Genomic DNA, 15,984 nt, shown 5'->3' with positions numbered 1-15,984 from the left:
GAGAGAGGAAAATGACCTGGGGTATGCTAAGCCAGGACCTACAGACATTAGACACTTAGAAGCTGATAGAGTTGCTTGCTCACCCTTTGAGATGCTAGCCTAGAGTTGCTCCAGAGAAGCTAAGAGAGGAAAAAACACCCCAAGAGATGCTTGCTGAGGCTTAGAGATTCTTGGAGATGCAGACAGAAGGATGTTTGGAGCTGCTAACCTAAGAGATGCTAGCCCAAAGTTTGCTCCAGAGAAACTAAGAGAAGATGCCTAGATGGTTAGATGCATGGGGGCTGAAGAGGCTAAGAGAGACAAGCCCAGAAACATTTTGGAGAATACCATTTTGAAATGCAACCCAGGAACAGCAGACACCAGCCACGTGCCTTCCCGGCTCACAGAGGTGTTCCGGACACCATCGGCCATTGTTCATTGAAGGTATCTGTGCCAGTTTGGATGTATTATGTCCCCCAAAATGCCATTATCTTTGATGCAATCTTATGTGGGCAGACGTATTAGTGTTGATTGGATTGTAATTCTTTGATTGAGTCTTTCCATGGAGATGTGACCCACCCAACTGTAGGTGACAACTCTGATTAGATAATTTCCATGGAAGCATGGCCCCGCCCATTCAGCATGGAGCTTGATTAGTTACTGGAGCACTATATAAGCTCAGACAGAAGGAGCAGTCTTGCTACAGCCAAGAGGGACACTTTGAAAAATGCACAGGAGCTGAGAAGAGAGGAGCTGAAGCTTACAGAGACATTTTGGAGACGGCATCTGAAAGCACACTTTTGCTCTGGAGAAGCTAAGAGAGGACAAATGCTTCAAGAGCAACTGAGAGTGACATTTTGGAGAGAAGCTGAAGCCTAGAGAGGAACATCCCAGGAGAAAACGATTTTGAAACCAGAACTCCGGAGCAGACACCAGGCACGTGCCTTCCCAGCTAACAGAGGTTTTCCAGACACCACTGGCCATCCTTCACTGAAGGTACTCCCTTACCTTGGACATTTTATGGCCTTAAGACTGTAACTTTGTAACCAAATAAACTCCCTTTATAAAGCCAATCCATTTCTGGTATTTTGCTTAACAGCAGCATTAGCAAACTAGAACAGTATCTTCTTATTAATGCCTTAGTTTGGATACTTTTAGGGCCTTAGAACTGTAAATTGGTAACCAAATAAACCCCCTTTATAAAAGCCAATCCATTTCTGGTATTTTGCACAACAGCAACATTAGCAAACCAGAACAGTGGGTAAATGAAGAAATTTCAAGAGAAATAAGTAAATATTTGGAGATGAATGATAATGAGAATACAACATATCAAAACCTATGGGATGCAGTGAAGCTGGTGCTGAGGGGGAAATTTATAGCTCTAAACACATACATTAAAAAGGAAGAAAGGGCTAAAACCAAAGACCTAACTGGACAACTGAAGAAGCTAGAGAAAGAAGAGCAAACTAACCCTAAAACAAGCAGAAGAAAAGAAATAACAAAGATTAAAGCAGAAATAAATGGACTGGAGAACAACAACAACAACAACAAAAATGGAGAGAATCATTAAAACCAAAAGTTGATTCTTTGAGAAGATCAACAAGATTGACAAACCTCTTAGCTAGATTGACAAAGGCAAAAAGAGAGAAGATGCAAATAAACAAAATCAGAAATGAGAGGGGGGCAATTACCATGGATCCTGAAGAAATTTTAAAAATCGTAAGAGGATATTATGAACAACTGTATGCCAACAAACTAGACAACTTAGAGGAAATGGACAATTTCCTAGAAACACATGAACAACCCATACTGACTCAAGAACAAACAGAGGACATCAACAAACCAGTCACAAGTAAAGAGATTCAAACAGTCATCAAAAAGCTTCCTAAAAAGAAAAGCCCAGGGCCAGATGGCTTCACAGGGGAATTTTACCAAACAGTCCAAAAATAACTAACTCCATTTCTGCTCAAACTCTTCCAAAAAACTGTAGAAAAGGGAATATTACATAACTCATTTTATGAAGCTAACATTACCCTATTACCAAAACCAGATAAAAATACTACAAGAAAGGAAAACTACAGGCCAATCTCCCTAATGAATATAGATGCAAAAATTCTCAACAAAAATTCTTGTAAATCAAATCCAAAAGCACATTAAAAGAAATATACACCATGACCAAGAGGGATTCATTCCAGGCATGCAATTATGGTTCAACATAAGGAAATCAATCAATGTACTACAACACATTAACTAATCAAAAGGGAAAAATCACATGATCATCTCAATTGATTCTGAAAAATCATTCAACAAAATTCAGCATACTTTTCTGATAAGAACACTTCAAAAGGTAGGAATAGAGGGAAATTTCCTCAATATGATAAAAAGCATATATGAAAAGCCCACAGCCAGCATCATACTCAATGGTGAGAGACTGAAAGCCTTCACCTTAAGATGGGTTATGAGATAAGGATGGCCACTGTCACTACTATTATTTAACATTATGCTAGAAGGTCTAGCTAGAGCAATTAGGCAAGAAAAAAGAAAAAAAGTCATCTCAATTGGAAAGGAAGAAGAAAACTTTCATTATCTGCAGACAACGTGATCCTATATTTGGAAAATTCTGAGAATCATGAAAAAGCTACTTGAGCTAATAAACAAATTCAGCAAAGTGGCAAGATACATGCTGAATTCACAAAAATCAGTAATGTTTCTATACAGTAGTAATGACCTGAGGAGGGAATTAAGAAAAATAATGCCACCCACAATAACAATTGAAAGAATCACATATCTGGGAATAAATGTAACCAACAATATAAAGGACCTCAACACAGAAAATTACAAAAGTTTGCTAAAAGATATCAAAGAAGACCTAAATAGATGGAAAGATATTCCGTGTTCAGGGATAGGAATGCTAAATGTTGTTAAGATATGAATTCTACCCAGATTGATCCACAGATTCAATGCAATACCAATAAAAATTCCAACAACCTACTTTGCAGACTTGGAAAATGTAGTTATCAAATTTACTTGGAAGGGAAAGGGGCCTCAAATTGCAAAAACATCCCAAAAAAGAAGAACGAAGTGTGAAGACTTACACTTCCTGACTTTAAAGCTTATTATAAAGCCACAGTGGTTAAAACAGCACAGTATTGGCACAAAGATAGGTGTGCTGATCAATGGAATCGAATTGAGAATTCAGAACTAGACCCCCAGAGCTATGGTCAATTGATTTTCACAAGGTCCCCAAATCCACTGAACTGGGTCAGAATAATCTCTTCAACAAATGGGGCTGGGAGAACTGGATATTCATATACAAAAGAATGAAAGGTCTTTGAAAATGGATCAAAGACCTAAATATAAGAGCCAGTACCATAAAACTCCTAGAAGAAAATATAAGGAAATATCTTCAAGACCTAGTAATAGGAGGTAGTTTCTTAGACGTTATACCCAAAGCACAAGCAACAAAAGAAAAAATAGATAAACGGCAACTCAATGGGAGAAAATATTTGGAAGCCATATATCTGATAAGGGTTTCATATCTCATATATATAAAGAAATCCTACAACTCAACAATAAAAGAACAAACAACCCAATTCTAAATGGACAAAAGATATAAATAGACATTTTTCCAAAGAGGAAATACAAATGGCTAAAAAGCACAAGAAAAGATATTCAACTCAATTAGCTATTAGGGAAATGCAAATAAAAACTACAGGGAGGCGGGGCAAGATGGCAGACTGGTGAGCTGTATGTTTTAGTTACTCCTCCAGGAAAGTAGGTAAAAAGCCAGGAACTGCGTGGACTGGACACCACAGAGCAATCTGTCTTTGGGCATACTTCATACAACACTCATGAAAACGTGGAACTGCTGAGATCAGCGAAATCTGTAAGTTTTTGCGGCCAGGGGACCCGCGCCCCTCCCTGCCAGGCTCAGTCCCGGGGGAGGAGGGGCTGTCAGCTCCAGGAAGGAGAAGGGAGAATTGCAGTGGCTGCTCTCATCGGAAACTCATTCTACTGATTCAAACTCCAACCATAGATAGACTGAGGCCAGACACCAGAGACTCTGAGAGCAGCCAGCCCAGCACAGAGGAGACGGGCATAGAAGGAAAACAACACGAGAAGCTCCAAAGTAAAAGCAGAGGATTTTTGGAGTTCTGGTGAACACAGAAAGGGGAAGGGCGGAGATCAGGCCTTGAGGCGCATATGCAAATCCCGAAGCAAGGCTGATCTCTCTGCCCAGGGCACCTTTCCTTAATGGCCCTGGTTGCTTTGTCTATTAGCATTTCAATAACCCATTATATCTCTGTGGAGGGCCGTTTTTTTTTTTTTTTTTTTTTTTAAATCCTTTTTGCTTTTTCTAAAACAATTACTCTAAGAAGCTCAATACAGAAAGCTTCAAAGAATTGAAATTTGGGCACGTCAAGTCAAGAGCAGAACTAAGAGAGCTCTGAGACAAAAGGCAATAATCCAGTGGCTGAGAAAATTCACTAAACAACACAACTTCCCAAGAAAAGGGGGGTGTCCGCTCACAGCCACCATCCTGGTGGACAGGAAACACTCCTGCCCATCGCCAGCCCCATAGCCCAGAGCTGCCCCAGACAACCCAGTGTGACGGAAGTGCTTCAAATAACAGGCACACACCACAAAACTGGGCGTGGACATTAGCCTTCCCTGCAACCTCAGCTGAATGTCCCAGAGCTGGGAAGGGGAGCAGTGTGAATTAACAGAGCCCCATTCAGCCATCATTTGAGCAGACTGGGAGCCTCCCAACACAGCCCAGCAGCCCAGAACTGCCCTGGGGGGACGGCACTCACCTGTGACATAGCACAGTCATCCCTCAACAGAGGACCCGGGGTGCACGGCCTGGAAGAGGGGCCCACTTGCAAGTCTCAGGAGCCATACGCCAATACCAAAGACTTGTGGGTCAGTGGCAGAGACAAACTGTGGCAGGACTGAACTGAAGGATTAGACTATTGCAGTAGCTTTAAAACTCTAGGATCATCAGGGAGATTTGATTGTTAGGGCCACCCCCCCTCCCCGACTGCCCAGAAACACGCCCCACATACAGGGCAGGCAACACCAACTACACACGCAAGCTTGGGACACCAATTGGGCCCCACAAGACTCACTCCCCCACTCACCAAAAAGGCTAAGCAGGGGAGATCTGGCTTGTGGAGAACAGGTGGCTCGTGGACGCCACCTGCTGGTTAGTTAGAGAAAGTGTACTCCACGAAGCTGTAGATCTGATAAATTAGAGATAAGGACTTCAACTGGTCTACAAACCCTAAAAGAACCCTATCAAGGACAGCAAATGTCACGAGGCCAAAAACAACAGAAAATTATAAAGCATATGAAAAAACCAGACGATATGGATAACCCAAGCCCAAGCACCCAAATCAAAAGACCAGAAGAGACACACCTAGAGCAGCTACTCAAAGAACTAAAGATGAACAATGAGACCCTAGTACGGGATATGAAGGAAATCAAGAAGACCCTAGAAGAGCATAAAGAAGACATTGCAAGACTAAATAAAAAAATGGATGATCTTATGGAAATTAAAGAAACTGTTGACCAAATTAAAAAGATTCTGGACACTCATAGTACAAGACTAGAGGAAGTTGAACAACGAATCAGTGACCTGGAAGATGACAGAATGGAAAATGAAAGCATAAAGAAAGAATGGGGAAAAAAATTGAAAAACTCGAAATGGACCTCAGGGATATGATAGATAATATGAAACGTCCGAATATAAGACTCATTGGTGTCCCAGAAGGGGAAGAAAAGGGTAAAGGTCTAGGAAGAGTATTCAAAGAAATTGTTGGGGAAAACTTCCCAAATCTTCTAAACAACATAAATACACAAATCATAAATGCTCAGCGAACTCCAAATAGAATAAATCCAAAAAAACCCACTCCGAGACATATACTGATCACACTGTCAAACATAGAAGAGAAGGAGCAAGTTCTGAAAGCAGCAAGAGAAAAGCAATTCACCACATACAAAGGAAACAGCATAAGACTAAGTAGTGACTACTCAGCAGCCACCATGGAGGCGAGAAGGCAATGGCACGATATATTTAAAATTCTGAGAGAGAGGAATTTCCAGCCAAGAATACTTTATCCAGCAAAGCTCTCCTTCAAATTTGAGGGAGAGCTTAAATTTTTCACAGACAAAGAAATGCTGAGAGAATTTGCTAACAAGAGACCTGCCCTACTGGAGATACTAAAGGGAGCCCTACAGACAGAGAAACAAAGACAGGACAGAGAGACTTGGAGAAAGGTTCAGTACTAAAGAGATTCGGTATGGGTACAATAAAGGATATTAATAGAGAGAGGGAAAAATATGGCAAACATAATCCAAAGGATAAGATGGCCGATTCAAGAAATGCCTTCACGGTTTTAACGTTGAATGTAAATGGATTAAACTCCCCAATTAAAAGATATAGATTCGCAGAATGGATCAAAAAAAATGAACCATCAATATGTTGCATACAAGAGACTCATCTTAGACACAGGGACACAAAGAAACTGAAAGTGAAAGGATGGAAAAAAATATTTCATGCAAGCTACAGCCAAAAGAAAGCAGGTGTAGCAATATTAATCTCAGATAAAATAGACTTCAAATGCAGGGATGTTTTGAGAGACAAAGAAGGCCACTACATACTAATAAAAGGGGCAATTCAGCAAGAAGAAATAACAATCGTAAATGTCTATGCACCCAATCAAGGTGCCACAAAATACATGAGAGAAACATTGGCAAAACTAAAGGAAGCAATTGATGTTTCCACAATAATTGTGGGAGACTTCAACACATCACTCTCTCCTATAGATAGATCAACCAGACAGAAGACCAATAAGGAAATTGAAAACCTAAACAATCTGATAAATGAATTAGATTTAACAGACATCTACAGGACATTACATCCCAAATCACCAGGATACACATACTTTTCTAGTGCTCACGGAACTTTCTCCAGAATAGATCATATGCTGGGACATAAAACAAGCCTCAATAAATTTAAAAAGATTGAAATTATTCAAAGCACATTCTCTGACCACAATGGAATACAATTAGAAGTCAATAACCATCAGAGACTTAGAAAATTCACAAATACCTGGAGGTTAAACAACACACTCCTAAACAATCAGTGGGTTAAAGAAGAAATAGCAAGAGAAATTGCTAAATATATAGAGACGAATGAAAATGAGAACACAACATACCAAAACCTATGGGATGCAGCAAAAGCAGTGCTAAGGGGGAAATTTATAGCACTAAACGCATATATTAAAAAGGAAGAAAGAGCCAAAATCAAAGATCTAATGGATCAACTGAAGAAGCTAGAAAATGAACAGCAAACCAATCCTAAACCAAGTAGAAGAAAAGAAATAACAAGGATTAAAGCAGAAATAAATGACATAGAGAACAAAAAAACAATAGAGAGGATAAATATCACCAAAAGTTGGTTCTTTGAGAAGATCAACAAGATTGACAAGCCCCTAGCTAGACTGACAAAATCAAAAAGAGAGAAGACCCATATAAACAAAATAATGAATGAAAAAGGTGACATAACTGCAGATCCTGAAGAAATTAAAAAAATTATAAGAGGATATTATGAACAACTGTATGGCAACAAACTGGATAATGTAGAAGAAATGGACAATTTCCTGGAAACATATGAACAACCTAGACTGACCAGAGAAGAAATAGAAGACCTCAACCAACCCATCACAAGCAAAGAGATCCAATCAGTCATCAAAAATCTTCCCACAAATAAATGCCCAGGGCCAGATGGCTTCACAGGAGAATTCTACCAAACTTTCCAGAAAGAACTGACACCAATCTTACTCAAACTCTTTCAAAACATTGAAAAAAATGGAACACTACCTAACTCATTTTATGAAGCTAACATCAATCTAATACCAAAACCAGGCAAAGATGCTACAAAAAAGGAAAACTACCGGCCAATCTCCCTAATGAATATAGATGCAAAAATCCTCAACAAAATACTTGCAAATCGAATCCAAAGACACATTAAAAAAATCATACACCATGACCAAGTGGGGTTCATTCCAGGCATGCAAGGATGGTTCAACATCAGAAAAACAATCAATGTATTACAACACATTAAAAACTCGAAAGGGAAAAATCAATTGATCATCTCAATAGATGCTGAAAAAGCATTTGACAAAATCCAACATCCCTTTTTGATAAAAACACTTCAAAAGGTAGGAATTGAAGGAAACTTCCTCAACATGATAAAGAGCATATATGAAAAACCCACAGCCAGCATAGTACTCAATGGTGAGAGACTGAAAGCCTTCCCTCTAAGATCAGGAACAAGACAAGGATGCCCGCTGTCACCACTGTTATTCAACATTGTGCTGGAAGTGCTAGCCAGGGCAATCCGGCAAGACAAAGAAATAAAAGGCATCCAAATTGGAAAAGAAGAAGTAAAACTGTCATTGTTTGCAGATGATATGATCTTATATCTAGAAAACCCTGAGAAATCAACGATACACCTACTAGAGCTAATAAACAAATTTAGCAAAGTAGCGGGATACAAGATTAATGCACATAAGTCAGTAATGTTTCTATATGCTAGAAATGAACAAACTGAAGAGACACTCAAGAAAAAGATACCATTTTCAATAGCAACTAAAAAAATCAAGTACCTAGGAATCAACTTAACCAAAGATGTAAAAGACCTATACAAAGAAAACTACATAACTCTACTAAAAGAAATAGAAGGGGACCTTAAAAGATGGAAAAATATTCCATGTTCATGGATAGGAAGGCTAAATGTCATTAAGATGTCAATTCTACCCAAACTCATCTACAGATTCAATGCAATCCCAATCAAAATTCCAACAACCTACTTTGCAGACTTGGAAAAGCTAGTTATCAAATTTATTTGGAAAGGGAAGATGCCTCGAATTGCTAAAGACACTCTAAAAAAGAAAAACGAAGTGGGAGGACTTACACTCCCTGACTTTGAAGCTTATTATAAAGCCACAGTTGCCAAGACAGCATGGTACTGGCACAAAGATAGACATATAGATCAATGGAATCGAATTGAGAATTCAGAGATAGACCCTCAGATCTATGGCCGACTGATCTTCGATAAGGCCCCCAAAGTCACCGAACTGAGCCATAATGGTCTTTTCAACAAATGGGGCTGGGAGAGTTGGATATCCATATCCAAAAGAATGAAAGAGGACCCCTACCTCACCCCCTACACAAAAATTAACTCAAAATGGACCAAAGATCTCAATATAAAAGAAAGTACCATAAAACTCCTAGAAGATAATGTAGGAAAACATCTTCAAGACCTTGTATTAGGAGGCCACTTCCTAGACTTTACACCCAAAGCACAAGCAACAAAAGAGAAAATAGATAAATGGGAACTCCTCAAGCTTAGAAGTTTCTGCACCTCAAAGGAATTTCTCAAAAAGGTAAAGAGGCAGCCAACTCAATGGGAAAAAATTTTTGGAAACCATGTATCTGACAAAAGACTGATATCTTGCATATACAAAGAAATCCTACAACTCAATGACAATAGTACAGACAGCCCAATTATAAAATGGGCAAAAGATATGAAAAGACAGTTCTCTGAAGAGGAAATACAAATGACCAAGAAACACATGAAAAAATGTTCAGCTTCACTAGCTATTAGAGAGATGCAAATTAAGACCACAATGAGATACCATCTAACACCGGTTAGAATGGCTGCCATTAAACAAACAGGAAACTACAAATGCTGGAGGGGATGTGGAGAAATTGGAACTCTTATTCATTGTTGGTGGGACTGTATAATGGTTCAGCCACTCTGGAAGTCAGTCTGGCAGTTCCTTAGAAAACTAGATATAGAGCTACCATTCGATCCAGCGATTGCACTCCTCGGTATATACCCGGAAGATCGGAAAGCAGTGACACGAACAGATATCTGCACGCCAATGTTCATAGCAGCATTATTCACAATTGCCAAGAGATGGAAACAACCCAAATGTCCTTCAACAGATGAGTGGATAAATAAAATGTGGTATATACACACGATGGAATACTACGCGGCAGTAAGAAGGAACGATCTGGTGAAACATATGACAACATGGATGAACCTTGAAGACATAATGCTGAGCGAAATAAGCCAGGCACAAAAAGAGAAATATTATATGCTACCACTAATGTGAACTTTGAAAAATGTAAAACAAATGGTTTATAATGTAGAATGTAGGGGAACTAGCAGTAGAGAGCAATTAAGGAAGGGGGAACAATAATCCAGGAAGAACAGATAAGCTATTTAACGTTCTGGGGATGCCCAGAAATGACTATGGTCTGTTAATTTCTGATGGTTGTAGTAGGAACAAGTTCACTGAAATGTTGCTATATTATGTAACTTTCTTGGGGTAAAGTAGGAACATGTTGGAAGTTAAGCAGTTATCTTAGGTTAGTTGTCTTTTTCTTACTCCCTTGCTATGGTCTCTTTGAAATGCTCTTTTATTGTATGTTTGTTTTCTTTTTAACTTTTTTTTTCATACAGGTGATTTGAAAAAAGAAGGGAAAGTTAAAAAAAAAAAAAAAAAAAAAAAAAAAGAAAAAAGACAAACAAGGGGGAAAAAAAAAAAAAAAAAAAAAAAAGATGTAGTGCCCCCTTGAGGAGCCTGTGGAGAATGCAGGGGTATTCGCCTGCCCCACCTCCATGGTTGCTAGCATGACCACAGACATAGGGGACTGGTGGTTTGATGGGTTGAGCCCTCTACCATAAGTTTTACCCTTGGGAAGACGGTTGCTGCAAAGGAGAGGCTAGGCCTCCCTGTATTTGTGCCTAAAAGTCTCCTCCTGAATGCCTCTTTGTTGCTCAGATGTGGCCCTCTCTCTCTGGCTAAGCCAACTTGAAAGGTGAAATCACTGCCCTCCCCCCTACGTGGGATCAGACACCCAGGGAAGTGAATCTCCCTGGCAACGTGGAATATGACTCCCAGGGAGGAATGTAGACCTGGCACCGTGGGACGGAGAACATCTTCTTGACCAAAAGGGGGATGTGAAAGGAAATGAAATAAGCTTCAGTGGCAGAGAGATTCCAAAAGGAGCCGAGAGGTCACTCTGGTGGGCACTCTTATGCACACTTTAGACAACCCTTTTTAGGTTCTAAAGAATTGGGGTAGCTGGTGGTGGATACCTGAAACTATCAAACTACAACCCAGAACCCATGAATCTCGAAGACAGTTGTATAAAAATGTAGCTTATGAGGGGTGACAATGGGATTGGGAAAGCCATAAGGACCAAACACCACTTTGTCTAGTTTATGGATGGATGTGTAGAAAAGTAGGGGAAGGAAACAAACAGACAAAGGTACCCAGTGTTCTTTTTTACTTCAATTGCTCTTTTTCACTCTAATTATTATTCTTGTTATTTTTGTGTGTGTGCTAATGAAGGTGTCAGGGATTGATTTAGGTGATGAATGTACAACTATGTAATGGTACTGTAAACAATCGAAAGTACAATTTGTTTTGTATGACTGCGTGGTATGTGAATATATCTCAATAAAATGATGATTAAAAAAAAAAAAAAAAAAAAAAAAAAAAACTACAGGGTATCATCTCACACCTGTAAGAATGACTGCCATTAAACAGGAAACTACAAATGTTGTAGAGGTTGTAGAGAAACTGGAACACTTATTCACTGCTGGTGGGAATGTATAATGGTACAGCCGCTGTGGAGGGCAGTTTGGCATTTCCTCAGAAAACTAAGTATCTAGTTGCCCTATGACCCAGCAATTCTGCTACTTGGTATATACCCAGAATATCTGAAAGTAGTCAAACAAACAGAGCACACTGATGCTCATAGCAGCATTATTCACAATTGCCAAGAGTCCATCAACTGAAAGGTGGATAAACAAAATGTGTAAATATATATGACGGAATATTATGCAGCAGTAAGAAGGAATGAGGTCTGGAATCATGTTACAACATGGATGAAGCTTGAAGACATAATGCTGACTGAAATAAGCCAGACACAAAAGGGTAGATATTGTATGATTTAACTTATTTGAACCCCCTAAAAATGTAAACTTAGAGTCTTAAAATGTAGAATACAGGGACACAGAGATAGACAGAAGCTAGAGAAGGGAGAGCAGTTACCTAATATGTACAGACTTGTTAATGAACTTGAACTTAAATGTATGGGAATGGATAGAGGTGATGGTAGTTCTTTAGTGGGATTGTAAGTAATAGTGCTTCATTGAAGGTGAATGTGGTTGAAGGGGGGTTATTTAAAGTCATGTATCTCACCGATAAAAGCTCATAAATATAAGTGAGCTCTTGCATGAACTATTCAAAGGTAAGACACTTGTACAAAGAGTTAATAATAGAATGTGGTACAGGAAAAACTACCTATTGCATGCTCTGGAATATTTAACAGAAATACCAAACTAGTACCACACCAATAGTGTGGGAAAATAATTGGGGGGTGTCTGGTTTTGTCTTTGTTGCAGCTGTGTCTGTTATTTTTACCTTCGGAGTAATGAAAATTGTCTAAAATTGAGAGTGATTATTGCACAACTAAGTGAGGATACTGTGAGACATTGTTTATTTTGGATAGAATATATGTTATGTGAATATAGCTCAACAGAATCTGCAAATTATAAATGAATGAATGAATAAATAAATAAATAAATAGAAAGATTTAAGTGCTAGAGACAATGTGGAGAGAGAAGTTACCTATTCAATGCTGGTATGGAAGCAGAATGATGCAGCCCCTCTGGAGGGTAATTTAGCAAATCCACAGGAAGCTAAGTATAAGGTTGCTATATGATTAGGTAATCCCATTACTAGGAATGTACTCAGAAGAACTGAAAGCAGGGACTCAAAAAGACACTTGCACCCTGATGATTATGGCAGCATTATTCACGATAGCCAATGAGTGGAGGTGGCCAAGGGTACACCGACTGAGGAGAGGAAGGATGAACTGTGGTGTATACATATGATGGAATTTTGAGAGGCTACAGAAAGGAATGAAGTCATCAGGCATGCAACAAGGTGAATGAAACTTGAGGACAATATGTTGAACAAAATAAGCCAGAAACAAAAGGACAAATATTTTATGGTCTCATTTAGAAAATACTTATAAGAAAATTAGGGCCTAGTTTGTAAGCTCTTACAGCAGTCACAGTTATTCCTGAGTTTTAAATGTTCTTTCTAAATTCGGAGATGCTGGCTGTGCTCTATGTGTATAACCTGGTTATTTCCCTGGACCTTTGGGTACCAGTGTGATACCTAAGACTCAGTGTTAGAGTTCTACAGCTCTGAAAGTCAGCATTACTCCATACAGCAACTCATAAAGAAGCTGAAAAAGAGATCAGACTTCAATTAGAGAGATGAGTAAAGCTGAGTTGGTTGGGACTAAGGTAAATCAGAATATAGGGTAAAGGATGATAATGTCTATATTTTAAAACTTCACCACCTGTGTGAGACCAAAGGAAGAGATGTTTATTTTGTACCAAATTAAAATTCTCTGTAACACACAATCTAACTTAACCTGTCTGGCCAGTTCATTTAAACAACTTAAACACATAGAGCCTAGAATAGGGAATGAGATCTTGTAATTCTGTATAGCTTAACGTAATACCCTGATACATACCAGAGTATGTTGGGCAGATAACAAAATAGTACTTGCAAAGTCCCTTGAGTGACTGGAGAAAAAACATAGAACTATTAAACTTTCCCACCTGGGATATTGCTAATACTCTCTCAAGCATTAGGAACTCCCAATTTAATAAGCCAAGCCCTCAATCTTGAGGCCTGCTCTTATGAAACTTATTTCTGTAGAGGGAAGATAAGCCTACTTATAATTAAGTCTAAGAGTCACTTCTAGAGAACCTCTTTTGTTGCTCAGATGTGGCCTCTCTCTCTCCAAGCCCAGTGCTGCAAATAAACTCATTACCCCCCACCCTCCTACATGGGACACAACTTCCAAGGGTGTAAGTCTCCCTGGCAATGTGGGACATGACTCCCAATAATGAGCCTGGCCCTGGCATCGCAGGATTGAAAATTCCTCCTTGACCAAAAGGAGGAAAAGAAATGTAACAAAATATGGTTTCAATGGCTAAGAGATTTCAAGTAGAGTTGAGAGGCTATTCTGGAGGTTACCCTTAGGCAAGCTTCAGCTAGATTTTGCAAATTGCCATGGTATGCCAAGCCCCAAACAACAGTATTCCTGAAAACCCTAAAGAATATCCAGGGCTCTATCTGACATTCTGTAAATAAAGTTATACTCACTAAGTTTATTTTTCAGAAACTTAAAACCTCCAGATTGTTCCTATGCCAGATAATCCCAGAAACCCAGGGGTACCAATCTCTCCAAGAACATCAACCAGTTGCATCCCCCTACCCCATAATGTCAACACCCCTTTACAACATGAAGAAATTAGAATGGTCATTGCCCAAATATCCTTGAAGTTTGAGAGAATGCGCAAATGAGAGGGAGGAGTTGTAACAGAGAAGGCAGTATTTAACAATTGATTATGACTACTGAATCATTATATAGACGTTTCTTTTTAGTCTCTAATGCATTGGAACAGCTAGAAGGAAACACCTGAAATTGCGGAACTGTAACCGATATTATACTTCGAAATTTCCTCTAATAAGCACTTGTTAAACTATACCTTCAAATTTATCACTTTTCTGCATATGTTATATTTCACAATAAGTGAAGGAGTACTCTGAAAACAATGAAATGCTCTGCAAATATGAGGTGTTACTATCTTTTGGGACAATCAAGTATAAATTAGGTTTGGCACATTGTTATATTTTGCTTTAAAGTGTTTCCTAATTGTTTGAAGTGTTGTTGAGCTAATATTACAAAACCACAGGCCATTAAGGCATGTTTTTTTTTTTTTTGCACCCTCACAGTCCCTAGCAGAGCTTAAGTGCAAGTTAACACTTAATCTAGTGAAATGAATTAATCAAACAATGGTTTTCTTAATCACCGAGCTCCTCACTGGTATAAGGTTAAGCTGTTAAACAGGTAAGAAATCGTCTAGAAATCTACTGCCAATGAAGCCTTGAAGATAGAACGAATTTGAGACATACACTTAGTGAGAACTCAACCGTCTTCTCCCATTTTGCTCATCACAATGCTTTCCACCCAGCAGAGGCGCCGAATTCCCTACATCAAGGATTCACTGTTTCAGGACGGAAGGGTTAGCTTCATGTTTCAGAATTTTGCCTAAGGTCAAATGTTCAAACGCTCAGTTCTCAACCTTGATATTGTTTTGTTTTGATTTTTGTGAGTAGTTGAGCATGCTGCTCCTGTCCCTATTTCCTTTGGTTGGCCTGATGTACGGATTTCTTGATCTTTCAGTCACAGCCTTTGGACAAAATCATAGCAAGCGCTGGTTTGCAGTTAAGAGCAGTCTGCTAAAAGCATGCACCAGCTCCAGTTCCATCCGCCTGGGGGTGTGGCTACAGAAGATTTCCTTCTCTTCCCGTCTGTCCGGTTAGTGAAATAATCATCGTCTCAGTCTACGTCATAAGAATAACCTAACTATAAATAAAATAAGGCGAGGTGAGGATAAACGCGACGCAATGTTTTACAACTAGTGCTCGGGACTCGGTCCCCTAGGAGGCCTAAAGCTGACTTGCGCCCCAAACCCAGAGTCCCACCCTGAGCCGGTGAGGCGGGAACGAAGGAATTCACCAGACTACGGAACAGGCGCTAACGTCTGGACTGCTGTGCAGATATCCGGACTTCGACATGCTGGGGCTAGACCGAACCTCTGCTTCGCCGCCAAGCAGGGCGATCTCCAGGGTAACAGCCAGGAAGGCCACGCGAGATACCCCTCTCGCAACAACCCGCCCACAGGCTACAGACCAATGATCCAGCGCGGTACGAAAGGTTGTGATTGACAATAGGGTGGGGCTTGGGGGAGAGAGACGGGACCGGCACGATCCAATCGAACTTGAGACCGGACCCGGGACCCACGGCGCCGACCAATCGGAGGGCGACGTG

The 15,984-nt window shown here is 39.7% G+C and overlaps 1 long non-coding RNA gene across 2 annotated transcripts in view; it reads right to left on the bottom strand.

The window, feature by feature from the left end:
- Nucleotides 1-15,803, bottom strand: part of LOC119538743 — a 30,688-nt gene extending 14,885 nt beyond the window's left edge. Inside the window, exon 1 of one of the 2 annotated variants that reach the window (XR_005217641.1) lies at nt 15,066-15,803. This is a non-coding gene — a long non-coding RNA (uncharacterized LOC119538743). The remainder of the gene's footprint in view (nt 1-15,065) is intronic. The other variant, XR_005217642.1, reaches the window with a different exon arrangement.
- Nucleotides 15,804-15,984: the final 181 nt, after the last annotated feature.

The sequence above is a fragment of the Choloepus didactylus genome, chromosome 6 (assembly GCF_015220235.1).
Source record: "Choloepus didactylus isolate mChoDid1 chromosome 6, mChoDid1.pri, whole genome shotgun sequence".
In the NCBI taxonomy this organism is placed as follows: domain Eukaryota; kingdom Metazoa; phylum Chordata; class Mammalia; order Pilosa; family Megalonychidae; genus Choloepus; species Choloepus didactylus.
This window is presented reverse-complemented; position numbering and strand designations above follow the sequence as displayed.